The 23544-nt window shown below is 44.1% G+C and overlaps 1 protein-coding gene across 2 annotated transcripts in view; it reads right to left on the minus strand.

Moving 5' to 3' along the window:
• SERTAD2 (SERTA domain containing 2) overlaps positions 1 to 23544 on the minus strand; it is a 78932-nt gene that overhangs the window by 22544 nt on the left and 32844 nt on the right. The window lies entirely within an intron of this gene.

Below are 23544 nucleotides of genomic sequence, written 5' to 3' on the forward strand. Positions count from 1 at the left end.
AGACCTAATATAAAGGCGATTATTGGCCATTAATACCACGACTCGTTTAGGTATTATGCTCAAAACGGTCTGTAATGATTTGCGATCAATCAAGATGATGGTCTTGCTAGAAACTAAGTTCCATTTTCAGTTAGAAAACCGAAAAGGAAAAGAATGATACTTTTAGAAGAAAGGTTTCCTTACCCTGGAAACTGTATCTGACAAAAATCCACAAAGGAAAAACAACACCAAACAATTAAAACAGCGGATTTGCCAAATAAAAGGAGATTAAGCGTTGATTTTATGTATTCTTCAAATTAGAATTGAAAAGACCCCATATAATTGATGTTTAAACACCAGGACTAGCACTTGAGCACTCTGCTAAACTCACTTTCTAAAAAGGAAAGAAAGGGCATCAGATCTAAAAACTGACGTTTTATTTTGCCGGTTTGGAGGCCTTAGCACACCTTTCCCTTTCCATCCGTGCTATTAACCATTCCTTTGAGGAGATCCAAGCTCTCTCGTCCCGTATCTGTGGCACAGAGGTAGCCCTAAACCAGTCTGCAAAGCAATTCACGAACCGTATACTAGATTTTGACGAGTGATTTGCGAATTGCCCAGGAGTTGGCAAACGTTAAAACCAGAATCTCCCTGGCTGGATACTTTCCAGCAGAAAGGCACTGAAATTTGGTCTTTCTGCCTGGGGAAACAAGTCTCTCCCTGAAATTACCAGCGTTACAATAAAAATCACTAAATAAAAGGGAAAGGTTCATTTTCTTTAGAGCCTGAGTGATACCTGTTCAGTGGGCTTCTGTCTACTCGAAATCCACACAGACTATCTGTAATACTTGCACATTGCTGGCTGGGTTGTTCGGGGTTTTTCTGCATGCTAGATTCAGTGAATTTCAGGGCCCCATTCCACCCTCCTTTACACCAGATTTGTAACACAGCGGGATCTGGCCTTGCGCAATTGCGCCGTGGATGCGCCCAGCCGAGCAGCGCCAGCCTTCCGGAGCTCAAAGTCCGCAGCAGGTTTACAGTCCCCGTGCCTGGGTGTGTGCACGCTATCACCGGCACCAGAGGCAGAACCACAAACATTTGCTAAATAAGCAGCTGAGTTCCAGCCCGATATGCACAGCCCTGATCTTGCCATGTTACACTCGGCAGTAAAAAGCCTGAGCCTGTGTCATTCGAGTTTTAAATGCTTCTGACTTCACTCAGTTGCTCCAATTTCACACCAGCATAAGAAAAAGCTCACCGCCCCTTCTGTTTCCTACTGTAACTCTCCCGAGTCTTTCTTGGCAGGAGTTTACAGTCACGCTGTAACTCAGATTGTGCCTCTGAACACAACTAGTACAACCTGAATCCACACTCAGAAGCACTCCCAGCTGAGCATAGGTCACGATATGAATCGATATGGATAGAGCTCCTTCCTGTGCTTCATGCACAGCACAGGCTCCGGCACGGCGGGACGAAGTCGGGCTGCGCACGGAGAACAATCCTGCTGCTGACTGCTCCTCACATGGCCTCGCACCTGATTGAGAGAGACCTTTCTGGCCAAGGAACTCTGTTCTGCAGCTCTGGAGCAGCCTGACCAGAAGGTGTCTGCAATACCCAAATGCAGTTTGCCCAAACACGTCAGTAAGCACAGAGAAGCAGCCTGCAACAGAGCCACAAAATGCTGTGCTAGGAAGTGTGTCTGCTGGCAGAGGTTTCTAGAGCCTGCGGGAGCAGGAGGGGGAAAAGTCTGAGCGTCTGCAAGGAGGAGCCACCCAAAATGCATCCCATTTCAGAACCATGGGCTTCCCAGGGAGCAGTAGCACAGGTTTAGTTGTGAAGTCATAGCCTTGACACAGGCCCTTGAGCTGCTCACACGTGAAGATGACATAGTAAAAGAGAAGGAGCTGAGCTCTGTCTTTCTGCAGCAGTACCAACCTGACATGGGCTACAGGCATAGCCTGAGTGCAGCCCTATCTTTGAGTAAGAATGGTCAAAGCCTGTCTGATTGAGGCCAGATCTCATGAAGATCATCCAAAAACCACCCCTGCATTGAAGATAAATTTATGAACAAGGTAATAAATGAACAAACAGAAATCAAAGATTGGGAAGGGGGAAACGCACTGGACTTCATAAATCAATTCATTAGAAACACTACAGACTGCCAGGTAATTTGCCCATCATCACGGGTGCTAATTAGGAAAGAGTGGCAAAGTTTGGTGTACTGGAATGTTGGCATCCCTTGCATTTTTCAAAAATAGAGTGAGTGAACTGTTTCCTATGCTTCTAACTGCATCCTTGGCCTTTTCCTTTCTGATTGCAGCACATACGAATACCATGAGATTTCATCAGGTAATTGTTCAACACAACTTCATTTTCTCCCTGGATGTCTTTGCTTTGGTGCATGCAGGAGCTGGCAGGCAAAGACCTAATACTGCCCCCCAGAACAGACAACTTATTGCAAATAAAGACCCCCCCTCAACACTGGTAACTTGGGAAAAGCTAAACAAAGGGCCTGCCTACAGCCAGAGCTGCTCGTTCCACTCGAGCAGCACTCCTCACTGAGCAGCGACATTCTCCTGGGCAAGGAGAAAGCATGCTGCAAGCAAAGGCACAATTAAACACTGCTCACACCTTGTGCCATCTCCATTCAGGCTCAGCCACAAATAATAACAAGTTCCTCAGTAAAAAACTGGGGTGCTGCATTACTGCTATCTGTAGCTGTACATGAGCAGGGAGGGAGCAGCACCTGGGGATTTCAATGCCTTTTTCTTGTTTTTTTTTGCTGGTGCAACTCTTCCACATTAACAAGGCTGTCTCATGTGTCCCAAGGCACAGGAGTCAGTAAAAACCAAAGGAAGGAATGCTTCACCCCTTCTCACCCCCTTAATTCTCTGCTTTGGTTCATATTTTTGTTTTTTAATGTTTTTGTGGCAGTAGGAGAAACACCGTTCCCTAGAATGCATAATATGCTTAATTATCATTCTCGGTTAGTTCTCTCAAAAAAAAAAAAAAAAAAAAAAAAAAAACCCTTCAGGAGAAATCAGTTTAATTAATGAGTATGACCAAATGCAGCCTTAGTTCTAATGCAGTATCATATATTATATGTCCAGTTGGGCAGTTGATCTTCTTTGGGTAAAATGAACAGCGATGCAAAAAACGAGGGAGCTCATGAATCAATATTCTGAGTGCAACTAACCTCTTCTGTATAGTTATTCTAAGCTTCCTACAGATTTTGATGACAACGTTGGTTCCCAAATACTGCTTTTGGCTTTGGTAGCACAGGATCAGGCCTGTGCAGTCTAGTAATAGGAAGCTATTGCTTGGCAGTACCAAGGGTTGTGCCACATGGTAAATTCATTAAGTAATTAAGGAAAAAAACCCCAACCCTTAACTCCAGGATAGCTCTCAAATAGCCATACTGAATAAAAACCCCCAGTGTGTGTGAACTACAGGGGTAGCAAGGTTTCATCTAAAAGCATGATTTGGTGACTTAGATGCTTTTCAGAAGGGCTACTCTTCACATACTAAATAATTAAGGAAATATTATGGAACAGGATTATCAGGAAAGAAAAAAAAAAAAAAAAGCAGCGTGCATTAGCTGGCTTAGTCAGAGGAGGTTTTGCTGCATTCCTCATGCACGGAGATGACTCCCTCCCTCTGTAATTCCCTGAGCACTCCCAGTCCTCTGGAGACTTGGTGTGCATCATCTTCGCTCCAGCTGAAAGACTGTCCTCTGAAAGAGGTTCAGGCTCCCTACCATTGGTGTACATCTCCTCACATCTTTCTAGCTTTTCATAAAAATCTGTGTTCCTTTCCAAATCCCATTCAGGCTGCATCCCCTGCAAGATACGCTTCATTCCTGGCCCAGGCCAGATTGTTCACACTGGCACTGCCTGTACAGCACACAGGCTCCTAAAACAGTCTCCCCTTTCCAGTCCTGCTTCCTGTGACATAGTGAATTGTATTCTGCACTGAGCTGAGTTTTAAACAATTTCAGGCTGCTTTTCTTTCCCTTTCAATGCTCACTCTGCAGTCTCTATCAAAAGCACAAACCATTTTTTTCTGGAACACTTGGTTACTTTTTGAAGAGAGGCTACACTGATGTCCTGATATTCATCTCATACCAGGGCCAGTGGATCAAAAGGGAAAAAAATTCTGCAGATAAAACCAAAGCCTGTTTGAGCTGAGGAGGGAATACTTATAATCAAGAAAAAACACAGAAATGGTTGGAGAAATAGAGAGATGGCCAGTCTTCAGGCCTAATTAACCACTGGTGTAAACAGATGTTGCTGCAATCAAGCCAGAAGACTTTGGGCCACCCACCAGTCTTGAGCACAAACGCAACAGAAGCCTGAAAATCTTAACAACATGGGGCTGTCAAACATACAAGCCACACACACTTCAGCACAAAGGTCACCACCATGTCCCCAATGCTGAGGGACCACCTGCTCCTTGCTCACCAGGGGAGAGCAGTTCCACTGCTCTGGCTTATCCTGAGTGCTGCACAGACTACAGCCCTCTCCTGAAGCAAAGCTACTCCTACAAAACTCCCCATGAAACCACACATTTCTGGAGCACAGATGTACCCCACGCTTTTCCTAAGCACTCTTGAAACCTGAAAGAGGCCTGAGTGCATAGGCAGGTTGGAATACGTTTAGCACTGCTCAACCCCACACAGATGCCAAAGGCTTGATAGACCAAATGGGGTGACCAGAGCCTTCTAGAAGTGGATGTTCCTGCTCAGATTCATTGAATTAAAGCATTGTACAACAGTTACAACGAGTTTGAGGCTGGGAAGGCACAATCCAAATGGTGTTGTGACTACAGTGCTGATGTAGGATGCTACACAGCATTTCAATACATTATGCAGGACTTAAACCATGTCACTGGAGTTAAACGTGTTTGTGCTCAGATACATTACCAGAAAAAAAAAACCAACAGCAACAAACCAAAAACCAAATCAACAACAAGCTATTATTATTATTTTAATCCTTATTTATATGAAAACTCGAGTTAATATGTGGAGATCCAAGTGAATGCACTCACCTATAGCAGCTTCTGCTGGCTGGAATACAACTTGTAAAGCACATTAATGCTCCTACGCAGATTTGGGGGCTTGGGACTATTATTTAAACTAGTTTCTGTAGCATCTTAGAGCCTCTAGATTCAAAGAATGCTTACCAAGATAGAGGCATTTTCAAAGTAATTCAATTTTGCAATGATAAATCCTTTCTCTGACTGTCCCAGGTGCAAAATTCTTTACAGACAATGTTTATCTGTACTCCTTTCAGACAAAAGTTTCTGAGGGTCTGATTTTAAATAAACAGTGGGTGACTTCCACCAGTTCTTAAAAAAAAAAAAAAAAAAAAAAAAAAACCCAAAACCAACAAACCCCAATAAAACAGAAGTTGAATCTACAGGGCGAAATTTAGAAAAGGAAAAAAAAAAGGAGCTGGCAGAAAACCTAGCACAAGAACATCAAATGCAGTAGCAGTATTAACTCCCACTGCCATTCTGTTCCTCTACAAATAATTGAAAATCATCTAGAACTGAATTCATTGAGTCAATGCAGTGAATGCACAAATCTCTCTGTTTTAACCCTTCACTAAATGTGTAACTCCTTAGATTATGTACAGAGAGGAGACTAAAAAAAAAAAAAAAAGACTGAATGAGTACATCAGATGCTTTTAGTGACTATGCCTCTGGTAATGATTCATTTTGTCTTTCTACATTCCCTAGTGCTAGCATGGCTAAGAGTCAGCAGAAGCTCATACTGTATATGCAGGTAAACAAACTGTGGGTGTCTGCATTTCTTAACTCTACCTAAAACCACCCCATAACAGTCAGAAATGCATTTTTTCTTTCTGAAGAAAAAGGGAACACACAAATTAATTTAGGTTCTCCTCTAACCTTTTTTTATGTTCTTTTTCTTTAAAGGAAGCTGTTCATTTATAGTGACCATTAAGCAAAGGCTCAAAAAGGTTTACACCTAATTAGTATTCCCAAGCAAGGATGAAACACTAAATCACTGCAAACCCACCCAGCATTTAGGTTCTACCAACAGAACAAAGAAAAAAAGCTGAAAATCCTCCATTTATCATCAGAGTTCCTTTTCTTTCACACCTCTTAATGGTCTCCTTCTTCCTCCCACAGTGGCTGTGGGGTGCTAATGTCCTTGAAATGCAGCAAGGGTCTGGAAGAGGGGAGAGGCAGCTCACCTGCCTGGTCACACCCATATGACATATCATGTGTGGGCATTTGCACGGGTGCAAAAGAAAATAGCAGGAAAAAACAAAAAAGAAAGAAAAAAAGAGATGTCGTGAGCAGGGATGGAGGTAGGGAAGAAGGTGATGCATGTGGCATATGGCTCCCAAAAGCCTATGGTGGTTTTCTGTGACAGCCATAAGCAGGTTGCTCAAACAGTAATAAGTGTCCTCTTTTATTTTTATTTTAGCCTTGGTGAGGGGGCAAAACAGAGACATAACTGGAGTACAGAGGGAAACACGTCAAGGGAAAGGAGCAGACCCAAAGAAACAAGGAGGAAGAGTTGCCTTCTTATTGATGGTGCTGCTGCTGAGTCCAGGGTCTTCCCTTGTTTGACTACTGGATAGCAGCAGAAGAAAATAACACGAGGTGTATCACTGAGCCTTTCCCTGCTTCTTCTCCCAGCCACAAACTTTCCCAGCACACGTGGGATAAGCTGAAGGCTCCCAAACCCCTCTCTCTTTCACAGAGATCCACTTTCCTACAGAGGTTCAACTTTACAAACCAGTTTCTATCGGATTCATTTGTAGAAGGGAAGGTGCCAACGACTGAGCCATAACTCCTGTCTGCAGAGTGAAGTACCTGCCCATCCAGAGCAGCCAGCCCCAGGTACTGCAGAGAGAGGCACCAGCCCTTTTGTAAGAGCTGGGCAAAAAGAGGCACCCTCTGCCAGAGACTCACAGCAAGGGGCCAGACAAGCCAAGGAGGGATGACTGTCCATCTGCTATCACTCAGGCCCCAGTGCATTTTCTAATCATCTGCACCTAAGGGACATTCCTAGTGTGTTTTCTGCTAAGCAAAAAAGTCATAATAAACCCCAGTTACTTTACTTGCTTACCTACTACCTACAGTAGTTAACCTTCCTGTTACATCTTTTTCTTTTTTTCTTTTTCTTGCTGAATCTGCTCTCCTGCCAACTTCACTGTACTCTTGCTGGATGTTCAGCCCCTGCCACAAGAGCAAAAGAAGGTAGGCACATGTCAAAGTGCTGATAATTCGACTCCACACACATACCCAAACTCTACTGCCAAGCAGGCCAGCACACAGAAACTTCTTTTTGCTGGCTGTGCTCTTCAAAGAGAACTCTTCCTTCTCTGAGCAGCTGGGAAAGGGCAAGTGCCCGCTCCTTACTCGAGTTGTGGGGTTCATAGAAAGAGCTGCCCCCAAGAGCATCAGTGCATTACTCCTGCCAGCAAAAAGGGAGGCCTGGCATTTGATGGATTTGTTTGTGTTTTAAAACCAGAACAATCTACACCAAATCACCTCTGTTAGAGAAACATTGTCTTCCATGAGATTTTCAGGTGAAAGACCTCAGCCTCCCAAGATCTTCATGCTAGCTGCCACAGCTGATGTGGGCACAACAATGAGAAGGAAATGCAGTTTTGTTTGGAACTTCACTTTCTTTCATTTAGAGAAGATTCCCCTTAAATAAATGGAAATGGGGAGATCTTGGAATAAGCCTTAGCAAGTTTTAATCGCACTTCTTCTTCTTGCAAGTGAGCTGTCATTCAGTAGCTAGGTGGTTCTAAATAAAGAACTCTAGTCAACAACAGGAAATAACTCCCACAGAAAAAAAAGGGCAGAATACAAACTCGCAGCAACTCTCATACATAGCTCACAACGGCCTTTTGTTCCATGCACATTAAGTCCAAAATCTTTACTTTTCAGAACATGTTCTTACTATAAGTAATTAAAACTTATTTTTAACTTGTCGCAAGTATGGATCCCTTCCTTGCCTTCCTCCCAAAAAAGTCATATTAAGAATCAGAAAATCACAAGTTATTCCCATTTCCCCTCTTTCATTTAGGATGTAAAGACATTCTAGGAATGCCACATGATGACAATGATTTTAAAAACTACTGATGGTGGGGGTTTTATCTTTTTTCCCTTTTTTTTTTTTTTTTGGCAGGGGAAGGTGCACTGTTGTGTTCTCAGCTGCAGTTTACATCCTTCATAACGTTCAAAAACCACTGCATGTTCAGAAAGTAGAAAGTACTAGTCTGTGGGAGGGGGACAGAGGAGAAACCACACATCTCTAGCCACTTATTAAAAACTCAGGCTAGTGTCTAGAATCATCAGCATTTAAATTATGCAACACATTGCACATAACAGGCCAATGACTGAGCACAGGCACCAAGCACAACATTCCAAAATGCACAACCAAAATCCCTTAAAGAATACACTGGTTGACTCTGGCTTCAAAAAAGTGTGGTTTTAGTGTGCCAAGGGGGGAATTTTAAGATGGCTGCTGCTTGTTGGCTGCTATGGATAGGCCTCTGCAGGAGGTGGGAGAGCTTCTTTAGGAATGTTGCTATCAGTTGTGGCAAGTATCTTCTGGAACACAAACACAGATAAAGCAAATTTTAGTGGCCAGCTGATTCCAGCATCTCTCCATCAAATCACCTGACATGGCCCTGTCACACTGCAACTGAACTGCAAAACCAATTTCCATTCTAGAAATAGAATGTTTAAATTATACAGCCGCAACAGGGTTACAGTTGCAGGCTGGATTTTTGTCTCTGGAATGTGTAAACTGGCTCAGTGTGCATATGTGTGTACTGTGTGTTTGTGTGCACATGCAACCATCAAGAGTTTACACAAAGACAAATCACACTTGCTTCCTAATGCACAATGAACACACAGGCTGAAGCAACTCCACATTCAAATCTAGCCCCAAATGGGTGGTTGTATTTTAAAGTCCTCAACAGTGGGTTCAAACACGAGCTTGCAATTATAGCTTTTTCTTGTTTAGAAAATAGATGTCACTGCTGACAAATCCAGACTCCTTCTGAACCTTCAGAAAGGAATAAAAATCGACAAGGTAAAGTATCCAAGAGCAGTTGTCCCACTGTTTCCCAGCTCTTACCCATTAGGTTAAATACTACAGCGATTTCAGTGGGACCAGCACACTTTAAAAGATGTAGTCTTTCCGTCTTTTTCTCTCTCTTGCTGAATGATATTTCTGCCCACATGCACTGACACATACTGTGTCTAACAAGGCTGTGATTCATTTTCAGTTCTAGTCATGCTCACAAGTGATGCAGTGCACTAGCTGTGCCTTCAGGATCTGCGTAATTTAGCTTCATTTTCTCTGCCCCCACCCTGCATTAAGTGAAGTTCCAACAAAGCCAAGTCATCACCCACCAACTCCCCCTCCCACCTGCTTGGGGGATGTGTACAGCAGGAATCTGAATAATAATAATAATAAAATTAAATTAGTTTTTTTAGAAAGAGGGAGGAGGGGATGGGAGCTTGAGAAATATCATGAATTGTTAGAAAGCTTTCTAACAGTGAATAATGTGAGTGAATAATGATAATGGGATGTATACTACCAGATCACTGAAGCAGCTGTATCAGTCCTGAATCATCTCCCCATACCTGTTAAAAGCAGCACTGTGTCTTCCATCGTGAATATCCTGCAAGTTCACGCTAAAAAGTGATTGACATTAAACCTGAATCCCTGATTTATAAAGACAAACACCTCCTCAGCCTCTCCCACTGTAGCCTCTGGTGACCATTCCTCGTCCCCTGCCCCTCACAGTCACTTTGAGCAAGCACAAATGTCAGCAGGAGCCGTCAGCACGTCCCAACTGCAAACCTCCCGCACTCAGTGACCACCATCCATCATGAACTACACAGGTTGGTTTTGTGATACAAATTACAAGCTGCTTCTGAGCTAAACTCCATGTATTTGAGGCATCAGGCCAAGCTTGAACAAAGTGAAAGGCAGGCTTTTTATTTGATAAATCTCATTATCTTGCTGGCATTCAAAATTCATCTCAGACACAGAAATGCATCACAAAGTAGTTCTTTAGTTACTTAGAAGTGCCAAGCTGCTTTAACATATAAGTTAAAAGGTGTTTACACACCCACCACACTAGCATTTCTAGCTCTCTTTCACCTTCAACCTGGAACTACGTTTAGATGGAAGAGAAAACTTGATTTTCTAAAGAAAAACAAGTAAATCACATTTCTTCAGCAAAGATCCCTAGTCAAAAGCAAGTCATTGAAGACTCCTTCAAGCAGATCTCAGTCATCTGCATGATTTCCTCAATCCCTTACCAATGACACAGGATAAAAGGAATTAGCACCAAAAGCTAGAAGGTACTTCAACATTACAGGTGTAATACTGACAGGGTCACTGTCACCACAGAGTTACAGTGAACTAAATGAACACATATCATCTTTCCTCCTTTACATGAAAATCTATGTGGTGGGAGCTTTGTGTAAGTCAGGCACAGTGTCCCAAGCTCTCCTGTTGCTGACCCCCATTCACAACCAACATGAGCACACCAGAGCAGGATTAAATTCCCCGCTTGCTGTAGAGGTCCATCTCCTTTTCTTCCTCACTCCCCAGATGCTGACTCAGTTTGACCATGCAGCTCACCAGTCCACTTGCTGACACGTCCCCATTCCAGGTCCTGTAAAGAAAGAATCCAAGAGGACTAGAATTTTGGGCTACCCAGGGCTTGTCCAAGCCTAATGGTTGGGGGAGGTGGAGTTTGTCTCTCTGCCTTCCCATCAACATCCTCTTTTCTTTCAGGACAAGCCTGGGCTGATCAGGAGCTGAAGAAATACAATTCCTCATGGTCATTTGTTCCAAATCCATTCTCCTCCTCAGAAGCTCCCAACTATATCAAAGGAATAAAGGAGTGACCACGGCCAGGGAAGGGCTGATCTACATTTCTGATGTGTAACACGTGACTGTGAAGGGACCAAATCATCCCACGAGGATGATATCATGAAGGGCTCTGGGAGCTCTGAAACATTTGGAGGAGGATAATTCCTCGTTGGGAGTAACGGGTCAGGCAAGGAAAGCAGCAGAGTGTAGTTTCAGCAGACGGGCTACTGCCTCATTTTGCAAATTGAAGAAATGAAGCACAGGGAAACTACGGGCTGGCTTATTGTGGAAATGAAAGTCAAGGCTGTGTGTTTTGATTTCCTGAGCTCTTCACACAAGTCCAGCCTTCCTCATCCACGAAGTCATGCTGTAAACACCCTCAGGGCAGGGCCTACACCTCTCATTTGCTTTATGTCTGTGGGTTCCAATCTTCCACAGTTTGCAGATCCCTTCACGCTTTCCAATAGGGGTGTGCATTTAAACCTGCTGACAACAGGCTTGCTTTCCCTGGCTTTCCTGTACATCTTGCACGTAGCTCCTGGATCCTCATGAGTCTGTTCTCTGCAGATTCCTATGTGCCCCTCTCTTCCTACCAATCCCTACACACCACAAGAGCCACCAGCAGGCATTTTCAAAGTGGCCCCAACTCCATCTAGCTGTCCTAACTCGAGACAAAAGCACAGAGCTTCCCTGTCATTTCAGCATTTCCCATCTCAAGGTATGGGAGCTGTTGATCTCCCACATGAAAATGCATTATGCTGTCAGCCCAGCCTAAGGGCTGTTATTTAATTTACTTGAGGAGGTAAGTGAAAGCCCCTTCATGCAAATGCTTACAATGTGATCTGGAAAACAGCAGGCGTAATTAGATAAAATGGCAGCAAAGCCCACCAGGGAAATAATGTTAATTCATGAGGATTTTCCTCTCCACCTCCCTCTCAGTGAGGTTTAAAGCAAAGGAGGGGAGGAAAAAAAAAAAGAAAAAAACAGAATGCACCTCAATGATCTATCAAGCAGAAAAACAGGACAGCAACCAGTGGGGTCATCTAGAAGATGCCTCTGCATGACACCCCTAGCAGGACTGGCAGCTCATGTTCCTTAGTGATGCAGCACTGAAAGCAAAAATTGCTCTGTCACTGTCATAAGTTAATCTGAGTAGAGACATAATAAGCCATCACCCCTAAACTTCACATCATCTCTCGACCAAGGCCTAGCCAGGCCATGGAGATTTGTCACATGGGAACATCACTGCAGCCCCCTGCCCCCACTAACAATAACACCAGAACTCTACTGCAAGTCTTGAAAGAAGATCTGGCATTTCCAACCCACTCATTAATTCTTTCCCTCAAAAATATCCAGGAAAGGGTTCTGACCAAACTGCCACAGCATTGATGGTAAAGGGGATCACAAAGATACCCTAATGCCAGCACATGTGACACTGATCTGATGGATAGAAGCTCTCCCAGTGACCTCAGGAAACCACAGCTCTGTGTTTCTGCTGCTGCTGCCTTCTCCCTCCCACCTAGAAGCCAGCCAGGAAAGCCACCTCCTGATTGCTGACCTGCCACTACCAAAATGGATTCCAATTAGCCAACTCACTCACGGCTATTAGGAAAGAGAGACATTTTTTGTTGTTGAGTAATTACTCCTCATGAAATGGCTTACATCCCTAGTTGATTAGGTCACAGCACACTGTGAACAAATTGATGTAACAGAGATATCTTTAACCTGATAAATTAAGGCATACTTTCTCAATATAGGAAGCTTAATTGAAGCCACGCATGGGGTATTTACCAAAGGCATCTAGAAACAGAACTGTAACATGCACAAACAAACTATGGTTGAAATCCAAAGACAGCAGCCCATACACATCCAACTCGCATACTTATTGGAGGGGGAAAAAAAAAAGAAGCTAGTTTGTCTGCTTATTGTGAGGACAGTAAATGACTCAAAGTGAACAGAGTAGTTTGACATCAGCAGCTAAATATGTAAAGGCAAAATTCAGGTTGCACATGTGAAATAAAAGAGATTTTGTTTGTTTGCTCCCCTACATACTTTCCCCCATCTATCAGAGGAGAAAACCATTTTTGGTTTGTTTTTTTTTTTTCCTAGTCAGGGATTTACTTGCTGAAGCAATTAGAGATACACAAAATATATAGAAAGACTGAATAACCATACAGTAAATGTGCCACAGCGAGGCTTCCCAAAATACAGTCCGTGAAGTCCCTAGAAGAATCTTGAACAAGTCAGCCTGGGTTGTACTGCAAGTAAGTTTGATTTTTTTCTCCCTTCACCAAGTCCTAATTTTTAGTGTTCCTCCACAAATAAAACTTCATTTGCCTGGAGAACAGCAGCTCCTCCACCATTTCTATGAAGTCATCCATTGTAGTACACTGGTTTATTTAAAACCAAACCCAAATGCCCAAGCCCGTAAATACCAACTGCTTCCTGATTTTGGGACTTGCCCATCTATTAAAAAGGAAGCCGTTCACTTTACAGACCGTGGCCCTAATCTTTCAAACAGTTTTGCCTGTGCTTAGCAGGAGCACGCGAGCACTTCGGTCCAATGTAAGCAGTTGCTGAAGTGAGGCCAATGTTTCCTGTTGTAGTTAAAAGCACATTATACAGTGAGGATGGAAAAATATGTCTGCGACACAGAATCAGCCCTTCTCTTCCCATTTCAGGATGAGGGGGTCAGGAAAGCACTCCCAATGTAAATGTGTGTGACAAGGGCCCGGGTAGAGCGAGTGCCATGAGCAGCTTCATACTATGTTGGCTTTCTAAGTCCGGAAACCAACTGGGTGTCATTTAATCTCCCAGATTAAAATCACTTAGCGAATATTGTATTGTTTCAGTGCTCTCGCTGTCAGCGCAGCGTTGGGGGCCTCGCTGGCGCTCTGCTGCTCGCTAACTCACCACTAATGAAACCTCGCGCAGGAGCAGCTGCCGGAATCTGTGTCAAACTGCATCTGGCACCCATCTATCTTCCAGCCATCTAAATTCACCTCTGAAATCATACAAAAGCTCCCTGCAGCCACTCCAACACACCAGGCTTTGTCTCATCAAGCCTGTTAAGCAATTTAAAGCAATTTATTTTTTAAATTTGCCTTGTGTTTTACAGCGACAGCTTTCACAAAAGCAGTGAAGAAGTTAAGGAAAAATTGGAGGGGGGAGGGGGAAAAAAGTGCCCCCTTTTCTTTTCGTCTTTTTTTTTTTTAAGAAAAAAAAAAGCCTGTCAAGCTCTCAGTAGACTATCATTAAACCAGTTTTGGCTGAAACTGTATGTTTAGGGGTTTTCCAATGGAGACACTCTGGTGCCTGCAACACTCAGACAGGGAGGGGAGGCTTCTATACAATTGTTGAATTGTTGTCATGGCTATTAAATATGCTGTAGCACAAATACCCAACAGGGCTGAAGGTTTGTTGCGTATTGGCTCTGGAGAGGTATCAAAAGCACTGGTATTAACTAGTAGATAACTGAGTTATACAAACACTGAATAAAAGATTCAGTCAAAAATGTAAAAAGTTTATTAACTTCACTCCAAACCCTTCCCCCCCATCTCCCAACTGGGGCTTAAAGTACTCTGTAAATTAAATTTAAAGTATTTTACATTTACCATAGCATTAATTTGACCGAGTCTCCTCTAACATTTGGGGTAAAACTGTCTCTTCTCTCTTTGCATTTTCTGCAGAGGACAGGAGTTTTGCTCCATCATCTCGTTAGGCTCATGAGTGGCAGTTTGAGAGAGTGGCACAGTAAAGCCATTACTTGCTGACTAAAACAGGTCAATGAAAAACAAGCTAGTGACTGAAATTGAAACTTCTCATTTCTCTCAAGAAAAGGGTGCATTGTCAAGATAGAGTCTAGCATGTCTATTAAGCAAGTTTCAGAGCAGCAGTGCTCAGCACAGCAGCATGGAGGGGACACGGCCCCTGGCACAGCCCCAGCCCAGCGCCCAGCCAGGCCCCGCCGGGACAGACGCCGTCCTCTCCCGCCAGAGCCCGGCCAGCTGCCGGGAAGGAGCACTAAAGAACACGGTGTGCAGAGGGCAGGGGATGTGCTGGGCTCCCCTCCCAGGCTGAAGTTGTCCATCCAGCCAAACAGGTCATGAGGCAGGTCTCGGTGACATCCAGCCATACGGCATGGAGGATTCCAGGTGAGTGTGCTGGGCCTTCCATGAGGGCAGTGGTGGGCGAGTCTGGGAGGTGTTTCCTAGACTGAACGCTGCAAACGGCGGAAGGAGCAGGAGAAACAGGATCTGTCAAACCATCTAATTAAGGAGCATTTTCCCCACGCACATTCATACACATCTCTCCAGGCTATAGGGCCCTCATTTCTTGCCTCAGCCTAAAACAGACTGACTGTATTTTGCATTTCTATGACAATTTGTTCTCAGCACTTCTCAGGAAGAAGTACAACGTACATATCCTATGAAAATGATCACACGCTCGTAGATACCTCTGTCTCTGCTGCTAATTCCATCGTGCCCATCCACTGTGCAGATAACCTTTTGCAGCAACCAAAATAATCTGAGAAAAAATGGAAGCGTGCTCCTTTCCTGCAAGCTTCCCAAAGTAACCACTGCAACAAGAAATCGCATTTTTCAGCAAGGGCTACTAGTCCAACTGCTGGCATTGCTGCTCCTCTACCCACTAACTGAAAAAGGGATTTGGATCACTTTATAGGGATGTCCAAAATGAAATCACCATTGCTAAGAGGCTGAGTGAGTATCCTGGGCAGTTCCCTCCAGCCCCCAGTTGAGCTCAACAGCAAGACTGACAACAGCTCCAGGATTGTGGCTACCAGGAAAAGCCACAGAGATCGACAATTCATTTTTTACAGGCCAATGGGCTGACCTCTGGGCATCAGTGGAACAAGTCAGCATAAAGTTGACAAAGCTCTGTATACCATTATAAATCATCCAAACCAACCAGCAGAAAATCCGTGTGCTGATCATATTAGCTTATAGCTCCTCTTTACTTTCTCCCTGTGCAAACAGCGTCCTCTCCCCCATCAGCTCCCCAGGCCCATCTGGAGGAATCACGAGGGGCGTTCTCACATCCTGCTCCCTGAAGAAGCCGGTCCTGCTCACCGAGCGCTCACCAACGTCACGCCAAGCGATGACGCAAGCCATGACTGCTGTCCAGGTGGTGGGGTGTGACCTATTTCTGGGCTACAGGGGTTTGGTTTGGGAGGAATGTGCAATGTCTAGTGATGGAGGTGGGAAGAGGAGAAAATTGTAAGAATGTCAGGAATTAATCTCATTTTACTTATTGGCTCCATGTTTTTAGAGGGACATAAGAGGCCAGAACAAAAGCAGTGCCACAGCCTCCGGATCTTAACATCAATCTGGAGTGGAAGTAAGATGGAGAAAGCATCCCCACTAGGAAAGAAAAACTTTTGCTGCTTACAGAACTAACGTCGCCAAAATCTGGTTTCCTTAACAGTATATGGCATCAAAAGGAGAAATATTTTAAAGACACAAAGGCATTCCACTCCTCCCCTGTCTTCCAACAAGCATATTCATTCAAAAACAACCTGTCCAGCACCACTACCAGGTGTCTCAGGTTTTATGCATGAATAAGCTGTCCTGTAACTGGCACAAAATTTCATTTACCAAGTGGAGTATTTCTTCAATCATTCAACTCTGACATGATATATGCAACCAAATCAGCTTTGTAGCAACAGGGTAAATTTTCACAGCTAATTCTCCCTCTTGCAGGGTTTTCCTTGGCATTTGGCTGAAGCATCGTTGGTTTGCTTATCACTTGATGATTTTGCCATATTTTAGAGCAGCTATGCTGACCCAAAAGGACACCAGCACTGTCCTCCACAAACAAACAGTATTTCAAAATTTACAGCATTGCCCTCAAGTTGCAGTCCAGAGGGTATCCCACTGAGGTTATGAAGAAAAGGGAAACAAATGCACTTGATTTACACAATGCACAGCACTCCTTTCATTAAAGGAGACTCTGAGTTGGTCTGTACCCACTTTCCTCAAATATTTGGGGCTTTCCAACCCTCCCAACCCCTTCATCCATAGGAAATTCTCTGCATATACCTGTGCTAGCATTTCATCTAGTATGCACAAGGCAAATAGAGTTGTGGTGGGTTTGTATTATGTGGCACATGCACACTGCCTATCCAGAAAACAAATAAAATCTCTCCAAAAGACCCCATTCCCTCTACTGGTTACGAAAAGCTCCTCAGCTCAAATTTCCAGGAACTCCTAGAAGAGGAGGCAAGCCTTGGTTTCTACATCCCTTAAATATAATTTGAGGGGAGTTATTGTTTCAATAATAAAGGGAAGTGTTTTTTTCATGGAGGAAACCAGAAAACCAAATAGAGCTTCTTTATATTAGGTGCTGTGCTCATGTAATGAGTTTTTCTGTGGTGCAATAGTTTTCAAAACAGGGCAGTCAAGAATTACTTTTCCCAGTTATCTATAAATCAGGGTTGGAGAGAAAAGGAACAGTTCCAGAGTGTGGTATGCATCAATCTGAGCAATCACTCCATCAAGTCATGCAGGTAAACAGCTACACAGCATCAATTAGCAACACAAAAAAGGGGCCATCTGCAAACCAGAGTACAGGGAAAAAAAAAGCTTACAACTTCTCCAACCGGCCACTTATCAATTTGAAGAGAAGGGAAAGGGAGCTACCTCAAATTGTAGAGGTCACCAGAAGAAGGCACAGAGATCAGAGTATGGAGCAGTACAGACAGAGCAAGGGGAGAAGCCTCCTGAATGGAGAAGAAAATAAGTGCTAGAAGCTGGGTAGGGGGCTTGCAGGCAAACATGAGATAAAACAGTTATATATATACACACAGCTGCCAACTGGCACAGAAGGAGCTCCAAAGCAAGGAGGTGGGGAGGGAAAGGCAATGGCAAGAGGGGGATCTAGACCTGATTATGGCAGAAAACAGTTTGGGCTCTTTTTTTTTTTTTCTTTCCCCACAATAATCTGGATAAAAATAATAAGGAGCGAAGTGTGAGTCCAAGAGGCCAAGGATAGGAAAATTTAGCATACTAGAAGCAAAAGATGACCTAGTTTGAACAAGAGGTTTAAGCAGAAGAAAATCAAGAGGAGAGAAGGAAACCTGGAAACTTGTGTAGAGAAGATAGTAGCAGGATTTAGCAACCATAAGGAATAGGAAGGGGGATGGGTAAGGAGAGGGGAGTTAAAAACAACAGAGTTGCAGCTATGTTTCATGGCACTAATTCAGCAAAGAAACAGCCTCAAATGGATGTAAACAATGGACTATTCATTAGAGGTTTCATTCCCTGCAACCCAGCAAACTATTGTCTGCGAGTTTTAAATACTACACACACACACACACACAACACACAAACTAAATAACAGAAAATGTGAAACATCAGATAACCTCAACAACGTGTCTCAAAATCACTGCCCTCAAGCATGCACTATGCTTGGCAGAATCTTCTTCCAACCATCTGCCAGCACGTGGAGGAAAATAAATAATTAACACACATCTGGGGTCAGACTGTGAGCTACAGCACCCAGCCTGAAACTCATGCCTGAGTAGAGGACAGGCAGTGACCAACAGCACATGTGGATTGAGCTCTGGGCAGCCTTTCCAACCTGTCCCACCCTAAGCATCCTGTCCACCTTGCTATGGGAGCCTCCCACACTGACAGAAGACGATGTGTGTTTCCATCCCACACTACCCACCTGACACGACAGCTGAACAAGCAATTCAAAGTTTGGGGCTACATTTTCAGTTGCAGAAGGTTCAAATTTCTTCTGATGCCACTATTACAGTAAGAGATAGCTTGGATAGGTAGAAAATAAGTTTGACATCTGGTTTTGCTCATCTAAGCTTCATCTGTTAGGGCTCTCCAGTTATTACTGGAGCACCCTTTCCTGAGCACGGGGGTACACAAAAGGGCATGCAGATGTGATTCAAATATCCTTGTCTTGTTCTCAAAGGTGATTTGGCTCTTTGGACTGCCCCAGAGCAAGCCTCCAACCCACAGCCCCTCAGAGGGAAGGGGTTTTTGCTTCCCAGGAAAGGGCTAGCAACCATAGGAGGCATTTGTAAGGGAAAGATGGAAGAAGAGGCAGATAACTTGGGCTTTCTTTTTCCCCATCTATTGAAGGCATCTGCATAAAGGACCTTTCACAGTGTGTCCTTCCTGTATTCATAGGCAAAGATGCAAAGGATCTATCCAGTCTGCAGAGCACAGGCTGTACATCCTCACTCAGCATCTCTCATGGTAGGATGTGACCCGTCTTTCAGGAATCTGGAGGACTACAGGGAGAAGCTCCTTACAAGAGCAGTTTTTCTTCCTCTTGTTCAGGTCTAAAGATACATCAGCACAGTGACTCTGCTCAGTGTTACATCACATTGCTCCCACCAGGAATTACACAAACATAAGCAGACCTTGGACTCTCTTCAGGTTTTCACCCAACATCTTCAAACTCCTACTGCTTGCACTGAAGTCCTGTGGAGATGAGGGACAGAATCACAGAGTCTGTTGAGCTGGAAGGCACCCACAAGGATTGTCGAGTCCAGCTCCTGGTCCTACACAGAACCATCCCCAAGAGTCACACTGTGAGAAGGGATGAGTCTTTTCTTATCCTTAGTTTTGGGCATATAGGCGACAACAAAGCACCTAATTTTGTTCTGTCTGTTATCCAGAAGTGCAGTGTGTTTCATTGAGCAGCAGTGGAAGCACGCAAACACCACACAGCCCAGACAGGGAAAAACCAGCCTGGAGAAGTGGCAGGAGGGGAAGAACTTGACAGTTTTAATTCAATCTGTGTCTTCATATTGCATGGACTCTCTTTGTTCATGCTACATAGTACACAAGCAGCATACACAACAAATCAGAAATTTGTCCACCAAACTGGGAAAAATAAAGACAGAGAAGCTGAAAATACGCAGACTCATTTATGGTTCCTCTCTGATCTCAGTGTGCTTGACATTTAAGGTTCATGAAGTATCTCAGTATAGCAAACACACACTGACAACTACTACAGTTCAGGGACACCTTCACAACTGCCACATGGGCAGCAAGAAGCAAAATCCTTGTGTACAACACTGAAATCCCCCTTTCCAGCTCTCTGAAAAGCCCCTAAGGCTGCCCCTAAAGGCGGCCTTTGGGGTTATAGGAGACAAGTCCCAGAGCTTCTGCAGCTCTGTATGTGTTCTAATTTTAACTTAAACTTTCAGTGGGAAGGAAGACAATTTCTACTTCTTTTCACTGCAGGGATAGCCAAGAAAATGTTAACTGAAGGTTGGGCAGAAAAACTGAGGAAACGCAGAGAGCAAGTGCTCTAAGTCACGTGTGGTCTCCAGCATATGGATAACAGTCACACTCAAATAAGGAAATCAAATGTCAGTCCACTGCTACCCTGTCCAAAATTAATCTTTCCACTGATTCCCAAGAATATGCAGCTTCAAAAGCTAAGTGCCTGCTTGCAGGAACAGGCAGGCAGTAGAAAACACACACAAGGAAATACCTGGAGTTTATTCTGCTCCTCTTTTACCCAAAGTGCTTTTTATTAACTGCTTTTCATTGAGCTGTACAAGCAAAGGAAGCATGAGAGGAAGGCGGCAGAGGGAGGAGGGAAGGGGGAAATACAGCATTTCCCATCAGCTCTACCGAAGGAAAGGCATGGTAGGGAAGCAGAAGAGTTGCCTGCAAATCATTCCAAGCCAGACAAGTGCAAATGAGCAACAAAAAGGACTAACACATGGAGATCAGCAAAAGGAAAACCAGCATACAGGGGAAAGACCAAGAGACTACACAGGAAAAGAAAAGAGGATGTGAGAAGGCTCTTTTGGTGGGACAAACTACTGAGGAAACAGCCAACACATACCACCACTCTAAAAATCAAACATAAGCAGCTGAAGGTTTGAAGACAGCATCCTAACACAGAGTAGAAGAGGTTCTGTCTGAGAAAAAATCCCTGGTCTTGAAAACCCCAACAAGACAAGAAATACTAGACAGGAGGTAATATTGAGAAGGTTAAAAAAAAAAAAAAAAAAAAAGAAAAAAAAAAAAAGAAAAAAGAATACAGGGGTTTGGCTTTCTTTTACACACTGCAATCTTCACTCGAATTCATGTCTAACTTGGAAAGCATCAAATCTCAATTTCAGCAAAAAAGATCCAACTTTGAATTAGTCAGCCCATAAAGGATATTTAGTCACCACCTCTAATCAGCTTCCCATCACAACCAAGGACATGCCAAATATCTGAAGTAGACTAGGTTTAAAAACTAAAACAGTACCAGAAATAGCAACAATTCCTGGCTGAGTCACATTTTAAGCTACACACATTACCCATTCAAAGGATTTAATTTGAACACTGTTATTGTTGAAACTTGTTAGTTTGCCTTATTTTGGTAGCTGAGATGAGTAGGAACAACATTTCCTGTACTATGGACGAGATGCTTTTTGATCGTTACAGGGTTTTTCCTTCCTCCTGTTCCCAGCCTTCAAACACCTCTATTGATGGGAACTTTCCCTGCAGACAGTGTCCTTCCCAAGGACAGACCTAGAGAAAAGATGACTTGACTTAAGAGTTTTAACAGAGACATGGGGGCTGATGAAAATCTTCACTTGGGTGTATGCACTGTGTGAGCCAATGAAGCTGCAACCAAATGTCTTCACTCTTTCTCCTGTAACTTGATACCTGGCTTTAGCGATCCCTCCAGCTCTTGAATTAGGAATGGAAAATATGAGAGCTCTGTATCACAGCAAAGGTTTAGAGACAGGGGAAGAAAAAAAAAATATAGGACATATTAGGGCTACTTGCAAATGGTATTTGCTTTACACTGGACTTAAACACCTGACAACACCACATGCAGGCTCTGTGTACCCACATGTACTCATGGACACCCATGCTATAAAGCACTGCCCAGCCATGTCAGAGCTGGTGGTTTGAAGACTGGTCCTGAATCAGGCCTAAAGCCTGACTTCTAAAGCAATTCCCTTTACTTTGTACCTCTCTGCTCCAATAGCTCTGGGTGGAAATAATGGCATTTGAGAGCTAACAGCTACCACTAGTGCTGAGGGAGCAAGATATTAAACACTCCAATAGCTGTTTTTGTGCATAACTGCAGTTTGTAGTGAGAGTAAAACAGGATGCTGGGCTGAAAGCTTTCTGAAAATGGTGTCCCTAATCGTCACACTCATTTCCAAGTCCTCTGAAAAATATTTTTAAAGCATCTGTCTAGTTATATCTCTTGTTACGTGCTCTCAGCCACAAACCGGCAAATCTCAAATCCTGAAACAGAGCACAAGAACCCTTCCCTGAACACGAGCTCTCTCAGCACTTTATGGTATCCCTGGCCTTCCCAGACCGCTCTCGTGCACCAGGGAAGGGTACAGTGCGCTCGCAGGCTCACCAGGAAAACCCTTTCCCTGAGCATTGTGGCTCAGCCATTTCAGTGACACAATTACAGCACTTGCCAAGGAGCTTGCATCATGTAACATGCTGCGAGGCTTTTCACGGCAGCGCGGCTCGCAAGCTTCCCTTCGGGGGCCCATCCCCGAACGCCCTGCTGCAGAACGCCGCAGCTCCCAGCCCCCGCCAGCTTCTCCCACCTCCACAGGAACACCAGCGGGGATCCTGCGCCTCTTGTGCTCCTGCAGCCCTGCGGAGCTCACTTTAACGCTGCCTGCCAGAGTTTATGGGGAAGGACGACTGTCACCGTTCAGAGTATCACCATTCGTCTTCACAAGAAGGTTTTGATGTAAATCAGGTGGGGAAGTGACAGAACCAGCAAGAACCACTTTTGCTGTGTTCTTAGGACTACGAATTTGTGGTACTGCTGCTCGTTTGACAGAGGTCAAATTCTACTAATGCAGGATTAAATACTGTCCGTGGAACCATATGATGCTAATGGCAAGTAGTGCTGAAGATCCAGGTGGAAACAAAGCTTAACTTTGCCTTCTTCTGATTTGAAGACTAGTGGCAAGATTTCTAAGCCAACAGGCTACAGCCATGCCATGCCATGTATCAATAAAGCTGGAGCTTTGCTGGGATGGTGAGGAACGAGCAGTGTGCACTGCGAACTAAAAGAGTACAAAAACCCAGCAAATTAAGCAGTTTGTTCCTGAGCTGAGGTTTGTAGAGATCTGATGAGCTGCAGGATATTGGCTCTCCATCTTGCTTCCAGCTGCTTCTACAGATGTCCAGGCTCCTCACTGCCAAGAAGAGCTAGTAGGCTAGTGAAAGCAGCTGGAAGAGAAGGAGCTGGAGGAGGAGTCAGGCTTGCACCCTCTGGGGAGGGCACTAAGAGGAGGAGGAGGGAAGCAGGCACTGCCCACATATGCTCTACAATTCTGGCTGAAGGTGCTGACCACTGGAAAAAGGCGTAATGTCCATGGAGAAGGGAATGAGGAATGAGTATTTTTTCTTTTTTTCTTTCTTTTTCCCTTTTTTTTTTTTTTTTTTTTTTTTAAAGGAAGCTAGGGAAGAAAATTAGGTCATTGACTAGCATCTCTGCAAGAATGTGGGAGCAAGGAGGGCAGAGATTCAAGAAAGAACCAACAAAGAGAGGAGGGAGTCAGAGAATCAGAGAGAAATAAAAGTGATCAAATATTAGTGGTGTATGCAAGAGCAAGAGAATCACTGAGCAGATGGGAGGAGGGAAGAAGAAATGATTAATAGGGAGTGTGAGGCCCTTCCCCCTCCCTCAAGCAGGGCTAA

The sequence above is a fragment of the Oenanthe melanoleuca genome, chromosome 3 (assembly GCF_029582105.1).
Source record: "Oenanthe melanoleuca isolate GR-GAL-2019-014 chromosome 3, OMel1.0, whole genome shotgun sequence".
In the NCBI taxonomy this organism is placed as follows: Eukaryota; Metazoa; Chordata; class Aves; order Passeriformes; family Muscicapidae; genus Oenanthe; species Oenanthe melanoleuca.